The following is a 12,346-nucleotide window of genomic DNA, read 5'->3' on the forward strand; positions in this document are numbered from 1 at the left end:
AGAACGGTATCTTGCCCCTTCACACTTTTTAATTTACCAACATTGTACAACTTCGGAATAAGTCGAAAACCAGGTTTTGTGTATTGATTCCTTGCCTTCCTCTGTAGTCCTTCTGGCACCGTCTTTTAGGAAATACTTTCCCGTTCCTTGTCTGTGCTTCGCTTCAGGGACAGTAAGCAGAGCATTGTTTGCATCCGCAGTTGAATCATCTGGCGGCCGTCTTAGTGGAGCTAATGCCGACAAATTCATTTCGGCCCCGTGGTGACCCTACGCGCGAAGAGAGCCGGCAGCTGGTTCAACCCATTTGGGCAGAGGGGAGGGATCCGGTGTTTGCGGAGGCGTGTGTGCCCGCGCACCTGACGACCCCGCGGCCGCCGCTTTTGGGCCACAAGTGGCAAGAGGGCGGTCAAATATGAACAGCGCTCGTCTCGTAAAGCCGCGCACACTGCGCCGCCCCGCCGGCTTCCCTTTGCCGCGCCGGCTCCCGAGCTGGAGGAAGGAGTCTCGTGCGCCACAAACCGACGATTAGCTCCCTTTGTTTCGTTTGGAATACAGGAAACGTTTTATCACCACTCCAAGCATGCAAGCCTAATCATAAATGCTGATTCGTTTGTGAATGCCGCGTGAAAAGGAAAAAACGTGGTTCGAAATTCTCCAGATTTAGAGAAAACATATGCAGTATCAATTAGTTGGCTAGGTAAGATTGTAGATAGTAAAGTATGTAACACAAATTTCTCTCTTGGGAAAAGAGATACTTGTGTCATCTGATAAAATCGTTTATGCTTCGAAGCTATGGTAGAGTCGTACAAAATTGCATTACGTGATTGGTTAAGGTAGATGCGTCAAGGAGCCACGCCAGGCCCACTACAGCTATGAGTCTAGTGTGTAGTGCCAAACGAAAAACCACATGAGACATCTGCGTCGGCACTGAAGTAGGTCCTAGCAAGTCTGGATATGGTCCAAACATCAAAGATTATTAGATCACTGCATTAAAACTTGAACAACCGAAAATACTTAACTAGGGAACAATCCACGTCCACAGGAATTTGAAAAGTAATAGCCCATTTTTCATAAGCACCGCTTGCTGGCGGAGTGGTTTTTCGTTATTTGACTTACTTAACATTGGATTACATTACATTATCATCATCATCATCATTTAAGACTGATTATGCCTTTCAGCGTTCAGTCTGGAGCATAGCCCCCCTTATACAGTTCCTCCATGATCCCCTATTCAGTGCTAACATTGGTGCCTCTTCTGATGTTAAGCCTATTACTTCAAAATCATTCTTAAACGAATCCAGGTACCTTCTCCTCGGTCGGCCCCGACTCCTCCTACCCTCTACTGCTGAATTCATGAGTCTCTTGGGTAACCTTGCTTCTCCCATGCGTGTAACATGACCCCACCATCTAAGCCTGTTCGCCTTGACTGCTACATCTATAGAGTTCATTCCCAGTTTTTCTTTGATTTCCTCATTGTGGATACCCTCCTGCCATTGTTCCCATCTACTAGTACCTGCAATCATCCTAGCTACTTTCATATCCGTAACCTCAACCTTGTTGATAAGGTAACCTGAATCCACCCAGCTTTCGCTCCCATACAACAAAGTTGGTCGAAAGATTGAACGGTTCACAGATAACTTAGTCTTGGTACTGACTTCCTTCTTGCAGAAGAGAGTAGATCGTAGTTGAGCGCTCACTGAATTGGCTTTGCTACACCTCGCTTCCAGTTCTTTCACTATGTTCCCATCCTGTGAGAATATGCATCCTAAGTACTTGAAACCGTTCACCTGTTCTAACTTTGTTCCTCCTATTTGGCATTCAATCCGTTTATATTTCTTTCCCACTGACATTACTTTCGTTTTGGAGATGCTAATCTTCATACCATAGTCCTTACATTTCTGATCTAGCTCTGAAATATTACTTTGCAAACTTTCAATCGAATCTGCCATCACAACTAAGTCATCCGCATACGCAAGACTGCTTATTTTGTGTTCACATATCTTAATCTCACCCAGTCAGTCTATTATTTTCAACGTATGATCCATAAATAATATGAACAACAGTGGAGACAGGTTGCAGCCTTGTCTTACCCCTGAAACTACTCTGAACCATGAACTCAATTTACCGTCAACTCTAACTGCTGCCTGACTATCCATGTAAAGACCTTTAATTGCTTGCAAAAGTTTGCCTCCTATTCCATAATCTTGCAGAACAGACAATAACTTCCTCCTAGGAACCCGGTCATATGCCTTTTCTAGATCTATAAAGCATAGATACAATTCCCTGTTCCACTCATAACACTTCTCCATTATTTGCCGTAAGCTAAAGATCTGGTCCTGACAACCTCTAAGAGGCCTAAACCCACACTGATTTTCATCCAATTGGTCCTCAACTAATACTCATACTTTCCTTTCAACAGTGCCTGAGAAGATTTTACCCACAACGTTGATTAAAGAGATACCTCTGTAGTTGTTACAATCTTTTCTGTTTCCATGTTTAAAGATTGGTGTGATTACTGCTTTTGGCCAGTCTGATGGAACCTGTCCCGACTCCCAGGCCATTTCAATTATCCTGTGTAGCCATTTAAGACCTGACATTCCACTGTATTTGATGAGTTCTGACTTAATTTCATCCACCCCAGCCGCTTTATTGCACTGCAATCTATTGACCATTTTTTCCACTTCCTCAAATGTTATCCTATTTCCATCATCATTCCTATCCCATTCTACCTCGAAATCTGAAGCATTACTGATCGCATTTTCACCTTCATTGAGCAACTCTTCAAAATATTCCCTCCATCTGCCCAAGGCATCCACAGGATTCACCAGCAGTTTTCCTGACCTGTCCAAAATACTTGTCATTTCCTTCTTACCTCCCTTTCGAAGACTGCTAATTACACTCCAGAATGGTTTTCCAGTAGCTTGACCCATAGTCTCCAACCTGTTTCCAAAGTCTTCCCACGATTTCTTCTTGAATGCTGCAATTATCTGTTTGGCTTTGTTTCTTTCTTCAACATAACTTTCTCTGTCTACCTGGGTTCTGGTATGCAGCCATTTTTGATACGCCTTCTTTTTCCTTTTACAGGCTGCCTTGACTGTATCATTCCACCAAGCTGTTTGCTTCATCCTACTTTTACACACTACTGTTCCAAGACATTCTTTAGCCACTTCTAGTACTGTGTCCCTGTACCTTGTCCATTCCTTTTCCAATGACTGTAATTGACTACATTCAACTAACTGGTACCTTTCTGAGATCGCTGTTATGTACTTGTGCCTGATTTCCTTATCCTGAAGTTTCTCCACTCTTATCCTCCTACATATGGACCTGACCTCCTGCACTTTCGGCCTCACAATCCCAATTTCACTGCAGATTAAATAATGATCAGTGTCATCAAAGAATCCCCTGAATACACGTGTGTCCCTCACAGCCTTCCTGAATTCCTGATCTGTTATTATATAGTCAATGACAGATCTGGTTCCCCTGCCTTCCCAGGTATACCGGTGAATGTTCTTATGTTTAAAGAAGGAGTTTGTGATTACTAAGCCCATACTGGCACAGAAATCCGAGAGTTGTTTCCTGTTCCTGTTGGCCTCCATATCCTCTCCAAATTTACCCATAACCTTTTCATACCCTTCTGTTCGATTTCCAATCCTGGCGTTAAAATCACCCATGAGCAGAACACTGCCCTTGTCCTTTACTCTAACAACTACATCACTGTGTGCCTCATAAAAACTATCCATCTTATCTTGATCTGTCCCTTCAAAATGCGAATATACTGACACAATCCTAATTTTCTTGCTAGACACTGTCAAATCTATCCACATCAGTCGTTCGTTTACATACCTTATTGCAACTACGCTGGGTTCCATTTCTTTCATGATGTAAAGCCCTACACCCCAATGGGCTATTCCTGCTTTGACTCCTGACAGGTAGACCTTGTATTCTCCCACTTCCTCTTCTTTCTCACCCCTTACCCGAATGTCACTAACAGCTAAAACGTCCAGCCCCATCTTACTTGCAGCCTCTGCCAGCTCTACCTTCTTCCCAGAGTAGCCCCCATTGATATTAATAGCTCCCCATCTCATTACCATTTGTTTGCCAACTCGTATCTTAGGAGTCCCTGGTTTGTCTGTCAGAGGTGGGACTCCGTCACCTCCAAAGGTCCGAGGCATTTTGCTCTGATTGTTGCCAGCATCATATTTAAAGTACCAGGGAAGCAGGTAGCTAGCCTTACTTGCCCCGAGTCCCATTGGGTTTTACCCCTAACGGCTGAGGGACTAACCGGTGGATTTGGTAGTCTTTGCCGTATGAGCACAAAGGTGACCACGACTCAGAATATGTCCGAGATGCCCAGCCTTATTCCAAAGTAACTGGTATCCCGACTGTCGGGACCACTTACTTGGCCACTCATACGTTGCCCGTGGTTCATGAACTAGGACATGACTACAGGAACCCACACGATGAACCACTTACATTACCACTTACATTACATTTAATGTAACTGTGAATGAGGTAAAAATCCGGTAATAAGCCAGTATCTCTATGTTGTGCGAAGAGGTGGGAGCGGTCAAGCCAACGAAATTTAATTTATGGGTTTTTAATATCGTTATTCACTCACGCATCGTGCATTGTTTGTGACATTCACATTGTGGATTTCATGTCACGAGTGACAAATCTAGAAGTTTAATACAACTTTGTGCTTGGTAAAGAACTGCTACACAAATAACGAAGCTTATCCGGTACCGGTACCGAGAGGACTCAGTTTTTCTGTGGAAGTGGTATGCGGTCTCCAGGGATTGCCTATAATTCATGACAGAATGCTATAACTTCCAGTTTTAAATGAGTTGAAAATACATCTGGAGTCACAGTGGGTGGTCTAAAAGCAGTAGACAAAGTAATGAAATGTGTCATCCTAGACAATATGAAAGCCTGAATTGGAGTTAGCCTTACGTACAGTAAGCATTTATGTGTATGTGCCTCACTAAGGTATTACAGTTCTTTGCGAGGATTACAGTTATGTGCACTGTCTGTCGCAACAAAAGCGGGAATGATTAAGCACGAATAATATCAAGTAGGTGTTAGCCCCGTTTCATATTGGGACACAGGTGACGGTCACCGTGAAACGTCCTCTTAGAACATTTATACACGACTGTGCTTAAACTGACACACAATATTTTTTTAGCGCAACGCAATCTGACTTTCAGAAATCCCTGCAAAAGAATGGCCCCTGACTAACATTAACCTATACCTTTCACAAATCACTTACCTCACAAAAATCTTCATTACTCGAACTACTGCAATACAGCGAGCGCCACTACTGCCAGCTAAATAAAAGATTCAAACTACGGAAGTCACTACTGACAGGGATAGTTAGCAAATGAAAGATTTTAATAGAGAACAAACAATGTATTTACCTTAATAGTCATAATATATATAGCAGTTCGTGACATCCAGTCTCACAAATGTCAAAACTCCGCCATTTCTCTCCCCACATCCACCACTGCTGGCGGCTCACTTCCAACTGTGCAACGCTACGCGCTGTTCACATCCAGCTGCCGCTGCCCAACACTACAATGGCAGACAACAATGCAAACTAGCCACAGACTGCACACAGCACAGCCAGTGATTTTCATACAGAGCGCTACGTAACGTTGCCAATAAGAAAATATAAACAGCCTACTTGCAACCGGTAATTGTGGTGAACTCCTGGATCACCAGTGTCCGACACCGCAGGCATTGCCAACTGATTAGTTAGTGAAATGGACTCGAGTGGGGAGTACTTCTAAGCAGCAGGAGGAGGAGAAGAATGAAGACAAAATGTTCATTACACGTCCATCCACAGCTACGTGATCGGCTGGAGAATGGATTGTTTTATACTCTTTATGTCGATCTGAGACAAGATGAGAAAAAGTTTCTTCAGTATTTTCGAATATCGAAAACTTAATTTGATGAACTGATAGGAGAAGTGAAAGAAGAAACCACAGGAATGGACACTATATTACAAAAGGCTATCCCAGAAGAGGAAAAACTTGCTGACACATTAAGGTAGGTACTGTAATATTAAGTTATTTTATTGAAAGCATATTTCACAGATTTGAACTGGTGTTAGTATACGTTACAAATTATTGTAAAGCTTCCACGGATAGTCTAATTTCATTGTTGCTCTGCCTGTGCTGTTGAAAAATATATTAAGGATTCGTCACTGTACTCAGGAGACCACTGACGAACACACGGATGGTAACTGATCGGACAACCTGACTGTCCTCCAGTGTAGTCATGAACTGTTCCACGATGTGCACGGTCGTGATATGGACCCCAGCAGTGTAATTTGGCACAGGTACAAATCCTACCTGGGACGAAGCGGAAGCGTTGTAATATTGTTGGGCATTAATAATGACAGTCATTAAATCAGATTCACTTTCAGTCTTGAACGACTGAGATTTTTTTTTTTTAATTCAGGCAGTAAAGACTGTATGAAGAAGCTATCTTGGTCTGAAACTTCCTGGCAGATTAAAACCGTGTGCCGGACCTAGACTCGAACTCGGGACCTTTGCCTTTCGCGGGCAAGTGCTCTACCATCTGAGCTACCCAAGCACGACTCAAGACCCGTCCTCACAGCCTCAATTCTGCCAGTACCTCGTCTCCTACCTTCAAAACTTCACAGAAGCTGTTCTGCGAAATCTTCGTCTGCTTGTTGAGTTGAATTGTTTTTTGTGGCGTCCTTCAAAATGTTATACAGCATATCATCTTCTTCTTCTTCAATACTCTTCTTCCCACGTGGCCTTTTTTGCGGTCGCACACCAGTTTTTTCACTTGTATCCTGGTCTAAATTTTCTCCTCAATCAAACTCATATCTGTCACTATCACCATCATTCTCAATACTAGAGGTAGTGCTCTTACAGTCAGCTGTTAAGAATCGCAGCCGATGGAAGTAGATGTACTTCTTCCTACCAGTTGCTGCAAAACCACTCTTTTGGGTCTTTTGCCTTAATAACTCTCTGATATAACTGACCCTTAAGCTCTTCCATTTACTTTGATAGATTGTCCCTACAACAAATAAAAACTGTCATAGTATTGTAATATTATCCTTAATGTGTATATGTGCATGCATGTGTATGCGTGTCTGTAAACCATATACTTTTGTAGTTTTTCTTCATACGCCCTAAAACGACTATAAGACGCACCCTTAATTTTGTTATGAAAATTTTGAAGATTTTTTTTTTTAAGATTTTCTCTTCATTCGCGCTGTAGGGATGAGTTCATGGTTTCCACACTCATCCATTTTGTCCCTTCTTATCGCATTAAGACTGCGTAACGGTACACTTGATACTGGTTAACGCAAAAGAAAAGGAGTGAGTGATGCAAACGTGCTTAAAGGTTAACACCCTCCTAGCCTCGTGCAGGGGCAGCAACTAAATTTCGCTAGTCTTTTATGGTCCGAAAAATAAGGTATTAAATTTGAGAAAAGAACATACAACTTACCAATTTTGTTTTTTTCGTCCATGCTCTTCTCATTGAAATCAGGCAGAAACTTCGTTATAATTTCTTGCCACGCATTCGTTTTGACCACTTTGGTGTGGTCATCGCTTTTGACATCCCAAACAGCAGTACGACTTTCTGCTTCACTTATAATATCTTCTGTGTTAATCAAATCGAAACTCATGGCTACAATGTGTACAGTATAATGTACAATGAATGTTTCGCATCACTGTCTCAAAAATGACTGCCTGTCTGGTGGCAAATCTGCAGAGCTGTCTCTGTGATCCGTGTTCCAGTGCGAACATTCCAATTCAAACTAAGGCCCGTTTCACACTGGGACACTGGTATCGGTCACCGACAGAGATACATTCGTTTGAATTCAGCATTCGCAACGGGACACTATACATACAGCCTCACCGAGCCACTGTGACCCTCGCAACATGTGACGGACAAGGTCACTGTGTTCACAGCAGTAACCGCCTGACATGCATTAGTTTGAATTGGAATGTTCGCACTGGAACACAGATCACAACACAGCGCTGCAGATTTGCCACCAGACAGGCCAGGCAGTCATTTTTGAGACAGTGACGCGAAACATTCATTGTACATTATACTGTACACATTGTAGCCATGAGTTTTGTTGATCAACATGGAAGATTTTATAAGTGAAGTAGATAGTCGTCCCGCTATTTGGGATGTCAAAAGCGATGACTATAGCAACAGAGTTGTGAAAACGAATTCGTGGCAAGAAGTTATAACGTAGTTTGCGCCTGATTTCAATGAGAATAACATGGATGAAAAAAAATGATAAAAAAACAAAATTGGTAACTTGTATGTTGTTTCAAATTTAATACCTTATTTTTCGGACCATTAAAGACTAGCGAAATTTAGTTGCTGCTCCTGTACGAGGCTAGGAGGGTAGTAACCTTCAATCACGTTTGCATCCCTCACCCCTTTTCTTTTGCGTTTACCAGTATCAAGTGTGCCGTTATGCAGTCTTAATGCGATAAGAAAGAACAAAATGAATGAACGTGGAGACAATGAACTCACCCCTACAGGGCGAATGAACAGAAAATCTAAAAAAAAAAAAAAAAAAATTAATAATTCAAAATTTTCATAACAAAATTAAGGGTGCGTCTTATCGTCGTCTTAAGGTGCTCCGCTTAGGGTCCGAAAAATACAGTTAAAAATTATTCTTAAGTACAATTATTTACGTACATGTGGCTACTACAATAATGAATTGTATTTATTATAATATTATTGAGTTACAGGTTCCTGACACACGATAATTTTGATTGTAAGTTCCTACCAGTTCAGTGAATGCAACAATATGACTTGTTGCAATTAACATAGTAATAATGGCACAATGCACATCACAAATACAATGCCACAGTGAACAATGAGGCCTAACCACATTAACGTTCACATAACATTTCTAGCAATTAGATTTTTTGCACCTACCAACGCACTTCGCCTTTAGGGATAACGAAGTAGTTTGCAAAGTCAACTCTGATATTGTTCGCAGTATTTCCTCCACGGACTAAGCAAGGTGACATGTCCTGAAATCCCTGAATAGTTAACGTATCCTCAAGCTCTATTCCATAGCGATCTTGCACGAAGTTATGGAGGAGGCAACATGTCTTCACAATAAACACTGTTAAATCTAATTTAACATCGAATGGTCTATGGAAAATGCGCCACTTATTTGCAAGATTCCATAACTACACACGATGTACCTTCTTGCTCTGGACAAACTACAGTCGAACACACATATTTTAACTTCTAAACACTTTCCTCCAAAAGGGAGTAGAATAAATTTCGGCAACCTGAAACCTTCATCACCTACCAACATGAGTGGCGTAGGTCTTTCAGAAGTTAATGACAGTGGTTTGGGTGCAGGGAAATCTAGTGTACCATTTGAAAGGTGGCTACACTGAGTCACAGCGCCAGAGATTCCGCCGCCTCCACTGGCAGTAGTTGCTCAGAGAATGTTGAGGGCAGTAGGGCAGTGGTAGTTCAGAGGTTGTCGTGGGAAGTGCTTGTTGAGAGGATGTCGAGAGCAGTACTATCAGAGCATGTCGTTGTTCTGTTGGGCGAGAGAGTAGATGCTGTTCGGTTGGTGTAATGTATATATGGAAGATGTTGCAATGATCATAGTGTATTTTTCGTCAATATATATGGAGGCAACAATTTTTTTTATTTCAAATCTCCTTACTAATAATGCATCTTGGTCACAGGTTCAGTCAACAAAGCATCTGGCTCGTGTTCATGTGTTAGACTTGTAATTCTGGTTGCTATGTGCAATTATAGTATTTGTGGTTTTTTCAATTAGTTCATTGTAAATGGTGTTTAAAATTTCTTGTTGTATTGAGGAAGAACCGTGCCAGATACATGTACGTTGAACCACACTACCACACACAGAACACTTACACTTGTGCTTTGTTGTTTCGTAGCTTTTATAGTTGCAGGGGACTTAATTAATCAATTGTGTTAACGGAAATTTCCTTTCATTCTTTATTGTTATTTTATGCAGTCAGATTGCGTACTAATACTAGTCAGGGCCACACACAGGTACTAAAATTATTTTTATTGAATTGTAATTAAGCCCCCATGCACATTTTGTATGTTTTTAACACTGAACTACGAAATACAGTTGAGTCAAACGATCTCCCATACGCTCCAACCTGTATAAAGAAGAATTTCTACGTCGAATCACAGACAACAACAGAATGGAAAAACAGTTCTTATAATTATAGTAGAGTGAACCACTGGAAGTGAGTTTTATAATTCTGACGTGCTTTCTGTCTACTGCGCCCATATAATGATGAAAGTTGGCCCTCTTACGGATTCCTTAAGCTGAGGTAAGTCATAGCTCTTTCGAGAGATGGGGAAAACATTTTGACTTCAATTTACGCCATATAGCAAAGCAAACGTCTCGTATAATATACGACATAGTTGATACATCAATTCTGTACTGAAAGTGTACGTCCATCATGGATGATCCAGTCTCCAAGTGTCTATGACAAAAAGATGAAACTTATGAAGCTAAACTACAAAAATTTACGGTTTACAGACAGGCAACCACTCGTACACATTGAGGATAATATTACAGTACTATGGTGATTTTTATTTGTTGCAGGGACAATCTTTCAAAGGAAATGGAAGAACCTGAGAGGCAGTTATACCAGAGAGTTATTAAGGCAAAAGACCCAAAAGAGTTGTTCTACAGCAACTTTGTAGGAAGAAGTACATCCACGTCCATCAGCTGCGATTCATAACAACTGACTTAAGAGCACTATGTCTAGTACTGAGAATGATGACAGTGACAGATATTAGTTTGATGGAGGAGAAAATTTAGAACAGAGACAAGTGAAAAAAAGGCCACGTGAAAAGAATAGTCTTGAAGAAGAAGACGATATGCTGTCTAACATTTTGAAGGAAAAATACGGCACAAAACACAATTCAACACAACAAGCTGACGAAGATAGCTTGTTCATGTAGTCTTCAGTGCCTGAATTTTAAAAAATTCCCAGTCATGCAAGACAAAGTGAAATTTGATTTGATGAATGTCATTATTAATGCCCAACAATATTACAGCGCTTCCACTTCGTCCCAAATAGGATTTGTATCGGTACCAAACTACGTTGCTGGGAGTCCATATCACGACCGTGCACATTGTGGAACAGTTCATGGCTACACTGGAGGACAGTCCAGGTTGTCCGATCAGTTACCATCTGTGTGTTTGCCAACGGCCTCTGACTACAGTGAAGAATCCCTAACAAACTTAACAACAGCACAGGCAGAGCAAAAATGAACGTAGACTATCCGTGAGAGTTTTACAATAATTTGTAATGTATACTAATACCAGCTCAAATCTGTGAAATGTGCTTTCAATAAAATAACTTAATATTGCGGTACATACCTTAATGTGAGAGCAAGTTTTTCCTCTTCTGGGATAGCCTTCCGTAGTGTTGTGTCCATTCTTGTGAATTTTTCTTTCACTTCTCCTATCAGTTCATCAAATGAAGTTTTCGACATTCGAAAATCTTCTATATTGTCTCAGATCGACGCAAAGAGTTTAAAACAATCATTTCTCCAGCCGATCACGTAACAGTGGATGTAGGTGTAATGAACGTTTTCTCTTCATTCTCTCCTCCTGCTTAGACGTACCAACACAAGCTCCTCCTCTCTCCAGTTTTTGGCAATACCTGCGGGGTGGGACACCGGTGATCCAGGAGAGCTGGTGACCGTCACCAGCGTCCCAGTGTGAAACGGGCCTTACACTATTCTTTTCCGCGAATTGCGAGGATCAAGATTTATGTAAATATGTGTTATGTAATTATTTACTAACCGCCTCTTTTTCGGAATTAAGACGAAGACACTTTCTTAGTCTTACCATTCCGTGATTTCGTATGTTATTGGTGTTTGTGGTCTCGCGAATGCTGATATCGTTCCCTCAACAAGACGTCCATCTGTCGACGACACCTTAACACGTTATCGAAAGAAAAGTAATACATTTATCTCTGTTTCAAAGATTTTCGGAGTGTGAAAAGTTGTTTAGGTGTTTCGGTGTCAACAGCCATGTTTCTATAGTATCAGGCATTTAACGAACGAAATTTGAGGACGAAGGAAGACGTCAACGGGCCACAAAACTTTCTGTGTCTTCGCAATAACGAACGTCAGTCTTCAGCGTCCTGGTGAAGCATGCTTACAGTAATTCCCCCATATTATATAAAGACTAGTATACAAAAATCATTTATTTGCAGTGCGCTTTAGTGACATTATGTTAGATTGTGATGATACCTTAACTGGTCCTACAGCTTCAGCGTCTGCATATCGTTGAAAACCCACTATGAAGACTCCGCTG

Source organism: Schistocerca cancellata, chromosome 7 (genome assembly GCF_023864275.1).
Source record: "Schistocerca cancellata isolate TAMUIC-IGC-003103 chromosome 7, iqSchCanc2.1, whole genome shotgun sequence".
NCBI lineage: Eukaryota > Metazoa > Arthropoda > Insecta > Orthoptera > Acrididae > Schistocerca > Schistocerca cancellata.